This window comes from Pinus tabuliformis, chromosome 8 (assembly GCF_031772625.1).
Source record: "Pinus tabuliformis cultivar Carrire ecotype Pingquan chromosome 8, CPIR1, whole genome shotgun sequence".
In the NCBI taxonomy this organism is placed as follows: domain Eukaryota; kingdom Viridiplantae; phylum Streptophyta; class Pinopsida; order Pinales; family Pinaceae; genus Pinus; species Pinus tabuliformis.
Window position 1 is genome coordinate 413,593,513 of NC_142294.1, and position 17,758 is coordinate 413,611,270.

Below are 17,758 nucleotides of genomic sequence, written 5' to 3' on the forward strand. Positions count from 1 at the left end.
TGAAGATGAAACCATTAGGGTCAAACTAGGAATTATTGTTGCAGTCTAATGAAGAAGGAGATCTTGTGAAAACCACTTACCATAGTAAGTCGATGTTGTTCTCAAGTAAGGGATATTCATGGTCACCTTGCCAAGACCATAACCACATGCTTTTCCAAGAGAAAGGTTAATCCATTAACTCGTAACAGAAATAGGTAAAAAACAAAAATAAATATACTATTAAAAAAGATAGAAAACTTGTATAAGAATGGCAGAGGTGCAGAGAATCACCTTCCGTGATGGAAAGAAAGGTAAACAATGAGCTTTCACAGCCATAGAATGTAGTAGAAGCAGACCCAGTTTCGTCGAGAGAAGGTTGCAAAAATGAGCTTTTGCGAAATCTAGGAAGGAGGTCGGTTACTCTCTAACCGTCCTTTTCCTCAACGCATTGTTGTTCCAACCTTAGACAACAAGGGTTGTGGATCCGATATCCCACTGATCACGAGGCATGTGATGACTATTGTAGGGTTGAAAGTTGGGGCGGATTCAAGAAAATTCCATCATAAACATACTATGAGCTATGGCAGAAGTATTAATAATGAGATGCAATTAAATGTAACCCTTAAGAATTCACAATCCTTACATTACATCAATAACCTGCCTAAAGGAAAAGATGAAATGATACCATGGGGTGAATCATTGTACTGATGAGTTCATAATATTTGTGCTTAAACAAGTCTAATGTAACCTATTATGTTGGAAGGTTAATAAAATTGATATGAGTTACGATAAAAACCTTTAAGTTAACCTTTACACATTGAGTTACAACACATGGAAAAATATGTGGAAATTTCATATTGGAAGGAAAAAACATAGAAAAGAAACATTACGTGTGAATCGTTGATGACCTTCGACTTTTTTTATTCCTGAAGATGAAACCATTAGGGTCAAACTAGGAATTATTGTTGCAGTCTAATGAAGAAGGAGATCTTGTGAAAACCACTTACCATAGTAAGTTGATTTTGTTCTCATGTAAGGGATATTCATGGTCACCTTGCCAAGACCATAACCACATGCTTTTCCAAGAGAAAGGTTAATCCATTAACTCGTAACAGAAATAGGTAAAAAACAAAAATAAATACACTATTAAAAAAGATAGAAAACTTGTATAAGAATGGCAGAGGTGCAGAGAATCACCTTTCGTGATGGAAATAAAGGTAAACAATGAGCTTTCACAGCCATAGAATGTAGTAGTAGCAGACCCAGTTTCGTCGGGAGAAGGTTGCAAAAATGAGCTTTTGCGAAATCTAGGAAGGAGGTCGGTTACTCTCTAACCGTCCTTTTCCTGAACGCACTGTTGTTCTAACCTTAGACAACAAGGGTTGTGGATCCGATATCCCACTGATCATGAGGCATGTGATGACTATTGTAGGGTTGAAAGTTGGGGCGGATTCAAGAAAATTCCATCATAAACATACTATGAGCTATGGCAGAAGTATTAATAATGAGATGCAATTAAATGTAACCCTTAAGAATTCACAATCCTTACATTACATCAATAACCTGCCTAAAGGCAAAGATGAAATGATACCATGGGGTGAATCATTGTGTTGACGAGTTCATAATATTTGTGCTTAAACAAGTCTAATGTAACCTATTATGTTGGAAGGTTAATAAAATTGATATGAGTTACGATAAAAACCTTTAAGTTAACCTTTACACATTGAGTTACAACCTTAATGCAAATATATATATATATATATATATATATATATATTTCCTTTTTTAATTGGGGTATATTATAGGTGGTATCAAAGCCATGTTACAACACTTTAGCCTCTTTGGGTGAATAAAATAACAAAATTTATTTGTGTTAACATAGAGGAGAACATGATGAGGAGAATTAGGAAACCAATGTTGGAAATAATACTGAGAGGGGGGGGGGGTGAATCAGTATTATCAGATCAATAAAACTTTTTCAATGCTCAGAAACATATACGCTACTTCAGTTAAGTGAACCAGCGTGTACACGCTACTGTGTCTAAAGAAAACAACGTATAACCAGAAAACTTATAATTCAGTTAGTTTATCTTCAGTTAAGTGCATTAGATCATTATTCACCATATTAAGAGTAAACAGAACAGATCATCACACAAAAGCCACACACATGAACACCATGATATAAGGTGGAAACCCAATGTGGGTGAAAACCACCTGCTGCAAGTCGTCTCTATCTTTCTTTAATAAGAACTTCAGTTTACAATCTTTTGTACTAGTGCAACCTTATACCAGTACGTAGGCTACAACCTGCAGAAGGCTTCAACCTTCTCTCATTCTCCAAACTTCCTTGGAAGGGAGCTTCAACCCCCTTTTCTCTTGTACTAGCTAAGATACTAGTACGTAGGTGCAGGCCTACAATCTTCTTTCTTTCAGGTACCACTTTTCATACATTTTCAGACTGGATATTCCTGAAGCACAAGTTACAATCTGAAGACCACAATTCATTCAACCTTCATAGCAGATTACAAAACAACCAATACTCACATCAACAATCTTTAAATCACTAAACCACTGAAACCCTGTCAAACCCAGTCAGCAGAACACAGAGCAGACTACAGAACTCTGCAATAACTGTCAGAGCCAGCTGCAACCCAAAAATCAAGCTCCAAAAGATATACGCTACTTCAATGAAGGCAACCCGCGTATACACGCGGTTTTACCGAAGACAAACTGCGTACAGATCTAAAAAAATAAATTTTCATAACTTGCAGCTGTACCAGACATCAGTTATACCCAGAACATAATATTGCATCAGTCATGCGGATCTAGAAATACGCATAATCAACTATATAAATATAGTTCATTTCAAACCATTTGATCCCAATCTCTCCTTAGATCTTGTTCTCCCTCAACCGATGAGATCTCTCCTTAACTCAGATCAAGCAATACATCATCAACCAATAACCTGCATACTGGATCTAATACTTCATCAGATATTCAAGACATTTCAGATATCCTTGCCTAATGATTTCCTTCTCCTTATATAGCCTTAGGCCTTGCTCAATACCAAGAGCCAAAACCATAGAAATCCAATACCATCATCTTCAAAACTAGGGATCAACACGTCCGTCGAGACACCAAGGTCCAAAACCATAGGCACAACTTCCAAGGAATAACCGCCGTGGACCAAAGATAAGTTTTCCACATACACGCGCTTTTACTGAAGCCAACCAGCGTGTACACGCGACTTGGTATATAGCGAACCTGCGTATACGCGACTTGGTATATAGTGAACCTGCTTGTATACGCGACTTGGTATATAGTGAACCAGCGTGTATATATTTTTCTTCATACTTGTAGACTGATCATCAATTCCTTGCTGCTATCCTTCTGCACTATGATTTGTTATCAGTGTGATTTGCCATCAAGGACAACACTTGTCTCATAATGCCAACAATCTCCCCCTTTGGACTTGATGGCAACAATACCAAATCAAATCACTCTCCCCCTTTGTCATCAAGGGCAAAGGGCTGTGCTCCCCCTGAGTACATGCTGATATCTTTTCTTGGCTGTGCTGAAACATGCTTCCTCTGACTGTAGGCAAGATCTGCAAAAGATGTTCTTCAAAGGAACCAAGACTTATACACCATAAGGGACCTTCCTATTACCAAAAGACTCAATACATACATCCATACTCCCAACCAAGAGGGGATACATTAGAAACAACCAATTATATTACATCATTCATCCCAGGCATAGTGGGGAAACCAACATAGGCCATTACATGACCTTGACACCATAAAAGAGATATCACACAAGAGATACATGACATAGAGACAACAAATCTAGACCAAGACTTATGAAAGTCACAAGCAACATCTGATACACCTCTTTTAGATCAGCATCCAAGATTTCCTTCTGAGCTCCTTCTCCTGAAACCAACAACAGTTGTGTACTAGAACCAAAAGCATCTAAATGCCAACAATGCTTTATGAGACTTTAATCTGCTCCCCCTGAACCTGTGCCTGAAGAATTCTGGCATACCCATCTTAGACCTTCTCCGACCAGAGTCTGCCCTTGCTGTTCAGAACTCCATATACGCGACTTCTCCTGCAGAAAACGGCGTATGCACGCGGATATTCTTTCTGCAACACGTGTACACCATACACGCGACTTTCCCAGTATAAATCCGCGTATATACGCGGAGATCCCTTACGTAACTTGCGTATACCAAATTTTCTGTAGAACAGACAAGCTTCAACAGCAGGATGAAGCATCAACTACTCCCAGCTTTTGTCTGAGATATTCAAAAGTTTCCCTGGGCAATGGTTTTGTGAGAATATCAGCAACTTGTTCCTTAGAAGGAACATACTCCAACTTGACCTTCTTCTCAAGCACTTGTTCCCGAAGAAAATGGTACTTGATTGGTATGTGCTTGGTCTTTGAGTGCATGACTGGATTCTTTGAAATGCTGATTGCACTTGTATTATCACATAAGATAGAGACTGGTGAAGTGCAAGTGATTTGAAAATCCTGCAAGGTCTGCATCATCCAAAGAAGTTGTGTGCAACAAGATGCCGCAGCCACATATTCTGCTTCAGCTGTAGATAAGGCAATCGAACTCTATTTCTTGCTGAACCAAGATACTAATCTGGAGCCCATAAAGAATGCACCACCACTTGTGCTCTTCCTGTCATCCACGCTTCCAGCCCAATCTGCATCTGTATAAGCATGAAGTGTGAGATCTGTATCTCTAGGATACCATAATCCATAATTTTGAGTCCCTTGAAGATATTTGAAGATTCTCTTCACTGCCTGAAGATGAGTCTCCTTTGGATTTGCCTGAAATCTCCCAACTATTCTGACTGCATGCATGATGTCTGGTCGGGTACCTGTCAAATAAAGCAAACTCCCAATCATGGATCTATAAGTTGGTTGATGAACTGCTGCTGATTCATCATTTGCACTGAGGCTGCATCCTGTAACCATGGGTGTACATACTGGCTTTGAATCTTCCATGCCATACTTCTTCAAGATCTGCTTGAGGTACTTGGTTTGAGACAAGAAGATGCCTCCTTCATTTTGTTGGATTTGCAATCCAAGAAAGTATGTCAATTCTCCAAGTAGTGACATTTCGAATTCTTTCTGCATAACCAAGGCAAAGTTTTGACTCATAGTCTCTTCATTGTTGCCAAAGATAATATCATCTACATAAACAACAAGTATTAGCAATTTGTTATTTTCAAATTTTATATAGAGATTGCTATCTGCTGATCCTTTTGAAAAGCCTTGTTGGTGAAGATATTTGTCCAATCGATAGTACCAAGCCCTTGGAGCTTGTTTGAGACCATAGAGATCCTTTTTTAATTTGCATACAAGGTTTGGATCATTCGCAAGAATGAAACCATCTGGCTGCTCAATGTATACTTCTTCTTCTAATTCTCCATTCAGAAAGGTTGATTTCACGTCCATTTGAAATACCTTGAAGTTTTGAAATCTTGAGAGAGCAAGGAACATTCGGATGGCCTCAAGTCTTGCTACAAGAGCAAAGGTCTCTTCAAAATCTATCCCTTCTTGCTGCGCATACCCTTTACAAACAAGTCTGGCCTTGTTTCTAATTACTTCTCCATTTTCATTCAATTTATTCTTGAAGACCCATTTTTTCCCTATGACATTCTTATCTTTTGGTCTAGGAACCAGTTCCCAAGTGTTGTTCTTTTCGATCTGCTCAAGTTCTTCATCCATTGCTTTGACCCAACATTCATCTTTGCATGCCTCTTTCACATTTTATGGTTCAGTGGAAGAGAGTAATGCCAAATAGCTTGAAGCTTCTGCAATTCTTCTTCTTGTTTGTATTCCTGCTTCTTTTTGCCCCACAATCTGAGATTCTGGATGGAGTCTTCTCTTCTATTCTTGCCTGCTCCTCTGGTTCTTCTTGAGGTTCTTCTTCTTCATCATTCTGCCTTTGAGTGTAGCCTTCATCTTCTTCAATGTCTTCATGATGAACTTGCCTAGGAATATATCCCTTCTCATCAACCACTACATCAATGCTGTCAACAATTCTGCCAAGTCTTTTATTGTAGCACTTGTATGCTTTGCTATATGGAGAATAACCAAGAAGAATGCCTTCATCTACTCTTGGTTCAAGTTTTCCAAGTTGCTCATCAGTATTCTTAATATAACATTTGCTCCCAAATATTTTGAAGTGCTTCACCGAAGGAGTCTCACCACTCCAGAGCTCATGAGGTGTTCGAGTGCTGTTTACTCGGACATTTGTTTTGTTAAGAATAATAACCGCAGCATGTGCAGCTTCACCCCAGAAAGTTGCGGGAGTACCTGATTCATCAAGCATAGCACGAGCCATTTGTTGGATTGTTCTATTCATTCTTTCCACCACCCCATTTTGCTGAGGAGTTCTAGCTGTAGAGAATTCTCTTCTTATCCCATGTTCTTCACAGAAATCGAAAAATTCGTTTGAGGTAAACTCCCCACCTCTGTCAGATCTGAGGCACTTAATTTTGTGTCCTAATTCATTTTCAACCAAGGCTTTGAAGGATTTGAATTTTTCGAATGCTTCATCTTTGTGCTTCATAAGTCCTAACCAGACAAACCTGGAGAAATCGTCAATGAATAATATCAAGTATTCTTCTCCTCAAGGTGTTCTTTTTCTGAAAGGACCACATGTATCTGTATGTACTAGTTCAAGAGGCATGCTAGCTGATCCTTCCTTCTCTGGAAAGTTAGTGCTGGTTTTCTTTCCAAACTGACAAGATTTGCATATAGTGTTGTCTGGAATTTTGATATCTGGAAGACCACGAACTGCCTGATATTTGCATGCTTTCCTTATTTGTGAAAAGCTTAGATGCCCCAACCTTCGATGCCATAGCCAGTGTTCATCATCCTTTCTCAAATAGCATTGTTGTGGTCCTTCTTCAAATATGTATAGATTATTTGGAGTCCTTCTTCCTTTGATCACTGTTTTACCTGTATCAAGATCACGAACACAACATCCATTTGATCTAAATATTACCTCTGTTCCTTGATCGCACATCTGACTGACACTCAGAAGATTATGCTTCAATCCATCAACATACAAAACATTTCCAGCTTTGACCTTCTCTTTCAATGGAGCCACACCTTTTCCTTTTATGGTTGCAGAGATATCGTTTCCAAAAGAAACTTTCTTCCCCTTTTCTAATGCGGTATATGACTCAAGCTTTTCTTTGTTCCCTGTCATATGCTTCGAACATCCGCTATCAATGTACCATAGACTTTCTTGACCTTCTGCATAAAAGGCTATCCCACATCTTTCTGGTTGTGGTTCCTTTATTCTCCATGTTCTGACATTTGAGTTTTGCTCCTTCTGAACTGTCTTCTGGAACCTGCTCCTTCATTCAGAGTCTTCATGACCAAAGTTATTACAAATTGTGCATTCAACTTCATTTTCAAGAACCGAAAAGTTGTTATAAGTCCTTTTCATGGTTTCAGTCATTCTCCCTTGCTTTTGAGCTTCTCTAGTCATGATTGTCTTGTATGCAACACATTGAGCTGCTTTGTGACCGAAGTTATGGAAAGAAAAGCATTGGCCATTAAAGAAAATTCTGCGATAATCAGATCTATCATCCAACCGATTGTAGCTTCTATTTATTCTTGGAGCATATTGGGAAGATTTTACCTGTGGCTGATTGTAGCTTCTATTTGTCCTTAAGGCAGTTTGTCCCCAAATTTCTTGATGGTATTTATTTGTTCTTGAGGTAAACTGTCCCTGATTTACCTGATTACTTTTATTTGGCCTTTGCTCGCTTTTCCTTGCTGCATCAAGATAACTTTTAGAGGTAGAGGCTTGAGATGTTTCTCCATTATATCCAAGACCTGTCTTGATCAGAGGAGATCGCTGCACATTAATAATCTCATCCAAGGTTTCAGATCCTTTAACAAATTTAAGGTTAATAGCTTTTTTTTTCTCAATCTCTTTTCTAAGACCAACAATTTCACCTTCTAGTTTTTCAAGATGTTTTTCCTTTTCATCAATTTGAAATTGTAGAGTATCAATGATCATACTCTTTTCTTCTATACATCTCTTGAGTCTAGTAATTTCATCATAAATATTATCCATATCTATAGCATCCATATAATCATCATCTTCAAATGACATTAACAACTTGTATTCATTACCTCGTTCATCTTCATCACTATTCAATAGACCATCACTATCTTCATGAGTGTAGTAGCTTTTCTTATTTGCACTCTGTTTCTTGTTCCATCTAGCAGGTTCCTTTCCTTTATCCTTATAAGGACATTTTGCAGCATAATGACCTACTCTTCCACAAGCAAGGCATTTAAAAGGTAACTTACCTCTGAACCTTCCAGAACCCCTTTGAAGATTTCTGACAAAATTTGATTCTTCTTCCTCTTCTTCTGGGACGTGGCTTGCTTCATAATAATCTTCTTTGCCTGATGCCTTGAAAGTAGCTTCTCTTCTGTCTGATGGACCTCCCTTTCTCATTTCATAAGCAGTTAGAATTCCATGTAGCTGAGACATAGTAAGAATTCGTAGATTTTCCTTTTCTTCTATTGCAGATACTTTAGATTCAAAATTGGGGGACAATGATCTTAGAACCTTTTCAACCACTATAGCCTCTTTTATTTCTTCACCCAAATTTTCCATACAATTAACGATCTCATCTACCCGAAGAAAATAGTTAGCCACACTTTCATCATTATACATCTTGAGAGTCTCATACTGAATCCTGAGAGTTTGAAGTTTAGCACGCTTTACCTGTTCATCTCCTTCATAGCTCGTGACAATTTTGTCCCATATCTCTTTTGTGGATTTGTAGTGCATTACCTTCATGAATTCCGTTTGGGATATACATCCTAATAGGGTACTGACTGCTTTCGCATTGGTTTCATACTTCTTTTTCTCAGCTGCATCTGTAGGAGTAGCTGAAGGAAAAGCGTAGCCTGTTTCTACGATGTCCCAGACTTCTGTACCAAGAGATTGAAGATAGGCAGTAAGTCTTACCTTCCAATAATTGAAGTTTGTCCCATCAAAAACTGGTGGCCTGATTGATGCTTCTCTCTCGTAGTTGCTCATGATGAACGATCTACCTTCAAGCGATCAAGCTTCTCTGAAGGACCTGCTCTGATACCAATTGTTGGAAATAATACTGAGAGGGGGGGGGGGGGTGAATCAGTATTATCATATCAATAAAACTTTTTCAATGCTCAGAAACATATACGCTACTTCAGTTAAGTGAACCAGCGTGTACACGCTACTGTGTCTAAAGAAAACAGCGTATAATCAGAAAACTTATAATTCAGTTAGTTTATCTTCAGTTAAGTGCATCAGGTCATTATTCACCATATTAAGAGTAAACAGAACAGATCATCACACAAAAGCCACACACATGAACACCATGATATAAGGTGGAAACCCAATGTGGGTGAAAACCACCTGCTGCAAGTCATCTCTATCTTTCTTTAATAAGAACCTCAGTTTACAATCTTTTGTACTGGTGTAGCCTTATACCAGTACAAAGGCTACAACCTGCAGAAGGCTTCAACCTTCTCTCGTTCTCCAAACTTCCTTGGAAGGGAGCTTCAACCCCCTTTGCTCTTGTACTAGCTAAGATACTAGTACGTAGGTGCAGGCCTACAATCTTCTTTCCTTCAGGTACCACTTTTCATACATTTTCAGACTGGATATTCCTTAAGCACAAGTTACAATCTGAAGACCACAATTCATTCAACCTTCATAGCAGATTACAAAACAACCAATACTCACATCAACAATCTTTGAATCACTGAACCATTGAAACCCTGTCAAACCCAGTCACCAGAACACAGAGCAGACTACAGAACTCTGCAATAACAGTCAGAGCCAGCTGCAACCCAAAAATCAAGCTCCAAAAGATATTCGCTACTTCAATGAAGGAAACCCGCGTATACACGCGGTTTTACCGAAGACAAACTGCGTATAGATCTAAAAAAATAATTTTTCATAACTTGCAGCTGTACCAGACATCAGTTATACCCAGAACATAATATTGTGTCAGTCATGCGGATCTAGAAATACGCATAATCAACTATATAAAGATAGTTCATTTCAAACCATTTGATCCCGATCTCTCCTTAGATCTTGTTCTCCCTCAACCGATGAGATCTCTCCTTAACTTAGATCAAGCAATACATCATCAACCAATAACCTGCATACTGGATCTAATACTTCATCAGATATTCAAGACATTTCAGATATCCTTGCCTAATGATTTCCTTCTCCTTATATAGCCTTAGGCCTTGTTCAATACCAAGAGCCAAAACCATAGAAATCCAATACCATCATCTTCAAAACTAGGGATCAACACGTCCGTCGAGACACCAAGGTCCAAAACCATAGGCACAACTTCCAAGGAATAACCGCCGTGGACCAAAGATAAGTTTTCCACATACACGCGCTTTTACTGAAGCCAACCAGCGTGTACACGCGACTTGGTATATAGCGAACCTGTGTATACGCGACTTGGTATATAGTGAACCTGCTTGTATACGCGACTTGGTATATAGTGAACCAGCGTGTATATATTTTTCTTCATACTTGTAGACTGATCATCAATTCCTCGCTGCTATCCTTCTGCACTATGATTTGTTATCAGTGTGATTTGCCATCAAGGACAACACTTGTCTCATAATGCCAACAACCACAACCAGTGAGACCGAAAATTAGAATTGGTTCGGTGTGTTCTTTCTATGACAAACACCATCCAAAATTTTGCCTATAGTTGAATTTTGGAGCCTACTAGGGATCTCACGATCGTTCGTTCCATAGTCACTTCTTGGTCAGTTGATAGTTTGTTAAGTCTTCAAGCTCCCTTCTTAGATTGTAAGTGTCGAAGTCAACTACACACAAATGCTCATTCCGTAATGAATTCATGAGTGCATTCTTTCATGCAAGCTTGAGCAAGATTAGCATAGTCGATCAAGACAGTGCTTGTGCAATGTTCAATTCATGTCGACAATCATTGCACACTGACATTGACAGCCTCTCACTTTTGGCTGGGTTTGTACTTTTATTTCGGTGATTTTTTCAAACTGTCACTTTTGCGCACCTTCGATTTCGTGAGTTTCATTTTCATTCTTTCGACTGTCATTTTTTTCTTATTTCACTTTAATTGGTGTATTTTTCATGTTATCTTTTCTCTGGCATGTGTCACTTTCATCATCATTCAAACTTTCCTTTTCATATAACAAATGTAATCTTTTGGCATGGGAGTGTTTCTTATCATGTAAAGTGAAGTTTTGATTTGTTTTAGGGGCTAATATTTGCATTAATGAGTTTTTCTCATCATATAAACATGCATCACACTCATTTCCAAATTTGCATGCATTGTTGCACAAGTTTTGTCACTATTGTCACAAAGTGTATCTTTAATGTCGCACTTTGACTAAGTTGTCCAATGTTGCCACATTGAGGAAAGTATGTTGTTCATGTGTTTCGAGTGTTCCATGTCATGTCATCAGATGAACTAAGTGCAAGAACATGTTCAAGTCTTGCTTTTGTTCCACTTCATCTCACTGATCCAGCACTTAGCCAAAATTGGGAAAACTCCCCGATTGTGCCACTCAGCCTCATTCACCCATCATGAACTATGCACTGCATAGTTTCAGTCCTCAAGAAGCAACCTTACCTTTTGACACTGAGAAATTCGTAGTCTCTACCTCCCATAACCACGTACTGTGCGATCTTAGTGCTCAAGTTCATCCCCTGAGCTCTAGAACTAGGAAATCTTATCTATAGCCTAGCCTGAACTATGCATTGCACAATCTCAGTCCTCAAGCCTCATCCTTGAGCTCCTGAATTGAAAAACTACACAATCACGTGGCCTCTTCTCCTTCCACAATTGCGCAACGTGAAAGCTTAGTGCTCAAGCCTCAAGATTGATCCCTTGAAGCCCCGAACTATGCAATCTCTTAGCTTGTTTTCCTTCCAAAATTGTGGGGAAACTACAAATCTTAAGCCGTAAACTTGAGCTCTTCAGCCCTTCAACTACACAGTCACCTAGTATGTCCTCTCAGAACTATGCATTGGGAAACCTCAAGCCTTAAGCCCCACTCTTGAGCTCTTAAACCCCTCAATTGCGCAATCCTTTGACCCTGGCCATCTTGACCTATGTATTGCATAGTCTCAAGCCTCAGTCTAAGACCTTGGCCTTTGAAACTGAGAAACCACTAAGTCAAGAAATCAGTGAGTCACTTAGTTCCAGCCATAACAAGTGATTTCATTAAGCATGTTAGATTAGGATTTTTTGGACGGATGTTGGCTTGTCATGAGTTGTTTCAATTGCAGGTACTATATTTTATCATGATAGGATGATGATGGATGAAAAGGATAAGGAGACCATGCTAGAAGACATCTATGGAGATAAAGATATAAGATTATCATTAGGTGTTAAGACGAAGGAACACTAGAGTATGATAGAAGATCAAAGGTCAAGAACACATGAAGACTCCATACTGTTTCACAACCCTTTGGAGGATGGATATGAATAACAAAGCATATTTTTCATAAATATGAAGTATTGGATACATATTTGATTGAAGACAAAATAGAAAAAAGGAAAACTTGGCACTACCACATCATCTTGTGGTCCATCTCATCAGTGTCATGTCATGACCTATCATGAGTCATTATTTGCCATATCATTTTTGGAATATGTAAATTCTATATTGGGAAATAAATGTAAAGTGGAAATCCAAGGGTCATCCATGTAATGTGAAAGGTCATGTAAGAAGTCAAAATGTCATTGAGAAGTCAAATAGTGATGAGGGTAGTCCAAGAGTCATAAGCGAGGTGAAGGACCACCCCAATTGTTATATATACACCCTCATTTTTCATGTAAAGTACTTTTCACCTTGGCTCCTCCTACCACACATTGGAGAGGAAGATAGTTATTTTGGAGGAGCGATTGACTGCTCTAATTCTCCACTATTGGGGTTGCTGATGTTCACTGTCTTGATGTATCTTGGAACTTTTACTTAATTTAGAAGCTCAATGAGCCAACACGCTTTCATGCATATATTGTGAATATTGTAAGAATATTCTTTGAATGTTTGTGATGTATGTTGTTTCCATTTGTACTAAGGAAATTGAACTATTTCGGTGGCTTTGGTACTTATATTGTTGAAGATGTGTTGTATTTTGTTTAATAATATTTCCTTCCTTGTGAACTATTTCGTTGGTTGATTAATTATTCATTCATACTTATATTCTTGTGTGCCCTTTTCTATATTATAACTATTAATTGTCTTTAAAGGGCCCACTTTTCTCTTCCCTTTTGGTAGAAAGACCTTCATATGTTTCGCAATTGAAAACTTCACAGGGAATACTGACTTGCTGATCTGAAGATACCTATGTATTACTCTCTTGTGCTAAACTTTGTAGCCAAGGAAAATCTACAAGAATACATGGCATTCAGGCCGATACATTAGATGGGGCTCCTACTCCAAATGGTTTGAGGCCTAATTAGTAATTCACATTGGGTATACCCCCTGGTTGATAGATTTCCAGAATCGTCAACGCGGTGCCAACTAAAGTAGCTAACCCAAAAATGTGGGTATAGGTAGGAGGGGAAACTCAACACACTAATGTTTCACTATTCGAAACAATCCAACAATTGTGGAATGAGATGGAATGGTTGAGATCTGATAATGAGAGGTTGATGTAGGAACAAGAAAGAATTATGAAGAGTCTCTCACACCAGAAAAATCATAGACACCCTATTGAAATACCCGACCATGGAAATAGGTATAGAACATAAAGACAAAGGAACAATAACCCAAAATTTGAAGGAGATCAAGAAAATAACGAAGAAGAGTTCAAACATGTTTCTAGTCGTAAGGGACCTAAAAGGAAGAAAATTGAGTTGCAAGGGGTATTTAAGAAAATTAAACCCCTGACATTTGACGGTGAACAAGTATAGGTTGTTAAAGCCTGACTTATTAACATGAACAAGTATTTCCAAATTTATTAATACAATCAAAATTCAAAATCTCGGCTAGCCATCTATCAGCTAATGGTCAAAGCCACCTTTTGGTGGGAATAAGTGGAAATAGTGGGAAAGATTCATGTTGGGTCCCTATAATACTAGTGATTACCCCATTACTATTGTAGTTATACCCCTTATTAATATTTTTGTGCCCCTATTGCCCCCATATTGTTATTACTATGCCCCATAGAATCCCTCTATTGTTATTTTTGTGGCTTTATATTATTATTGTTAGGTCGGCTGGGTTATATTGTGATTCCTTAGACTCCTATATATAGAAAGGAGGTTTTGTCATTTGAATCATCAAAGAATTGTTCATTTATGTAATGTAAAGGAGGTTTCCCCCTCGAAGAGGCCGAATTCTAAGGCGTTGATCTATCTTTTCTATCTTTTCTTGAGCTGGTTTCATAACATTTGGCATCAAAGCTTTGGATTCTAGGGTTTCGCTGCTCCAAACAGGTCATCGTGGAATTTTCGCTATAACTTTTTTTTCTGTGATGTTTCAGAAGTTTCAAAAAAAACCCATTTGAGAAGACATCACGCTAAACCTTGGGTCCGAATTTCAAAGCTTTTAGTGCTATATTTGCGGAGATATGATCTGAGGAAGTTGGTATTTTTGCAGACTCCGTAATTACATTCCAAACAGGTGACCTGGGGAAAATCGTCATAACTTTATCTCTGGGGATCAGATTGAAATTTCGTAAGAAGGTACAGAAATAGGACGGACTTTAGTTTTGTTTTATGCATTTTTCAGATCCAAAGGCCATAACCGTGACTCGTGGCACATCGTACAAGTTCGCTCTACTGAACTAGTATATAATCAAGTCACTGTGGGAGATTTCGCATAACTCTTCCTTGGAGAATCCAATTTGGGTCAGACTTGTGGCATTGGAAAGTGGACACAGAGGGCTACTAGAGGTCACAAATTCAGGACTAGATGATTGGAAAATATAGAGATACATCAGAGGTAATATCGAGCTCCTACAAAGTGAAAAAAGGTGTGTAGATTTTCTTAAATTTTTGCTTAAGCTTGGTTTGAAAAATTATTTTGAAGGAATTCAAAGGGCATAATAGAGCATTATTATCAGTAACTGATGCCCCGAGGAAAGAAAATTCAAACACCTAGTAAGGAACCTAAAAGCTCTAACATGACTCATGAAGAAGAAGAAGAAATGCTATATGATATATCAAAATTGCAAGAACAAGTGCAACAAGTGTCACTTGCACAAAAAGAAACAGAATCTAAGATGGATGGTTTAAGGAAAGATATAGAAGCTAATATGGATGGTTTAAAGAAAGGTGTAGAAGCTAAGATGGATGGTTTAAAGAAATGTGTAGAAGCTAAGATGGATTGTTTAAAGAAAGGCATAGAAGCTAAGAGGATGGCATGGAAGCTAAGGTGAATGGCATGGACGCTAAAATTGATGGCATGGATGATAAGATGGAAGAATTGAAGATAAATATGAATAAGTTGCTACAAGAAATGGTCACTAAGGGTGAAAGGGTAGTAAAGGAAACTCATGATGAGAACAAAAGAAATGTTAATCATGATTCTATAGACTCGAATGTTGGATCGAAGACTCACCATATTCATCGATATGAGGAAGTTTGATGGAAATGATCCCGCCACATGGATATTACAGATGGAGCAATTCTTCGATCTCAATAATGTGCAAAACACACAAAAGGTACGTATGACAAATTTATATTTGGAACCAAATCAGTTTGTATGGTATCAATGGCTTTGCTCTCGTAAACAGTTTATCACTTGGGCAATTTTTACGGAAGAATTGATAGCACATTATGAGGATACAAAAAGCAACACTTTTTTTAGCCAATTGATAAGTCTCAAACAAAAGGGTTCAATAATGGAGCACATTGAGGAGTTCCAAAAATTGAACATAAGGGTAAAAGATATTCCAGAGGAGCATAGGAATGATGTGTTCATAGGGTCTTTAAAGGATAATATCCAACATGATGCTCGCCTTTGGGAACCTGATTCATTAGAGAAGGCATTCAGGTTAGCAAGAAAAATGGAAAGCAAAATTATGGCAACCAGGAAGCATACCACTCACAACTATAAAGACGGAAGTGTTGTTGCCCCTAGTCTTCCACAACCTATAAGGTTGACACCACAACAATTGGAAGAAAAAAGAGCAAAAGGGCTTTGTTACAGTTGTGATAGCAAATACACTAAAGGTCATAAGTGTGCTGAGAAGAAATTATTCTACATAGATTGTGAAGAGGAAGAAGAAAAGGAGCAAGAAAGGTCAAAAGAAGAGGATATACTCCAGGAACAAAGCCTAGATGAAGAACAAATAAATCCAACCATATCTTGTAATGCATTGGCAGGAATTACCACTCCTCAAACCATCAAGATAGAAGGACAAATCAAGAAGAAAAAGGTAATAGTGTTGATTGATTCAGGAAGCACCCACAATTTTATTCATTGTAAGGTAGCAAAAGAATTGAATTGCTTCCTATATCCAGCACCAGAGTGTCAAGTGATGATTGCAAATGGAGGAACAATAAATTGCTCTGGAAAGTGCCATAATATCAAGCTATCCATGGGAGAATATGTATTGACTAGCCCAATGCTTTCCATTCCAATGGGAGGTGTTGATGTTGTACTAGGAGTCCAATGGCTACAATCCTTGGGTACAATAGCTTTTAATTTTCAAGAACTTTTCATCAAATTTTCTATGGAAGGAAAGGAAGTTGAATTAAGGGGTATTGCAGGGAAACCAGGAAAGATAATCAGCTCTAATGGTATGACAAAGCTTCTAAAAAAGGAGCAAAGAGGTGTAATTGCACAATTATGTTCGCTAGATGTTTCCACATCGGAATCATCTATTTCTCCAGATCTCCAAAAAGTCCTGGACAATCATTCCAGGGTATTTGAGACTCCCAAAGGTCTCCCACCTATGCGTGATCATGATCATGCTATTCATCTGATTCCAGGAAGTGTTCCTCCAAACATCAGGCCGTACAGATATCCCTATGTCCAAAAGAGTGAAATTGAACGTATGGTTGCAGAAATGCTAGAGGCTGGTATAATTCAACTGAGTCAAAGTTCTTTCTCTGCTCCAGTAGTATTGGTGCACAAGAAGGATGGATCATGGCGCATGTGTCTGGATTATAGGGAGCTCAACAAGCTCACTATTAAAGATAAGTTCCCCATTCCTGTCATTGATGAATTACTGGATGAATTGCATGGATCAATTTACTTCACCAAGTTGGATCTTCGTTCAGGATATCATCAAATCAGAATGAAGACTGAAGACATTCCGAAAACAACATTTAGAACTCATGAGGGTCATTATGAATTTTTGGTCATGCCTTTTGGCCTTACCAATGCACCTTCAACATTTCAAGGTTTGATGAATTCAATTTTCAAACCATTCCTTAGAAAATTTGTGTTAGTATTTTTTGATGATATACTAATCTACAGCAAGTCTTGGAAGGATCATGTTGAACATGTTGACAGGGTGCTACAACTATTGGAGGAGAAACAATTATATGCAAAAAGATCCAAATGTTTCTTTGGAGTCCAGGAGGTGGAATATCTGGGTCATATTGTATCTCATGAAGGAGTTAAGGTAGACCCTAGCAAAATTAAAGCCATTAAGGAATGGAAAATCCCCACATCCATAAAGCATCTGCGAGGATTTCTCGGGTTGACAGGGTATTATCGCAAGTTTGTTAAGAATTATGGGAGAATAGCAGCACCTCTA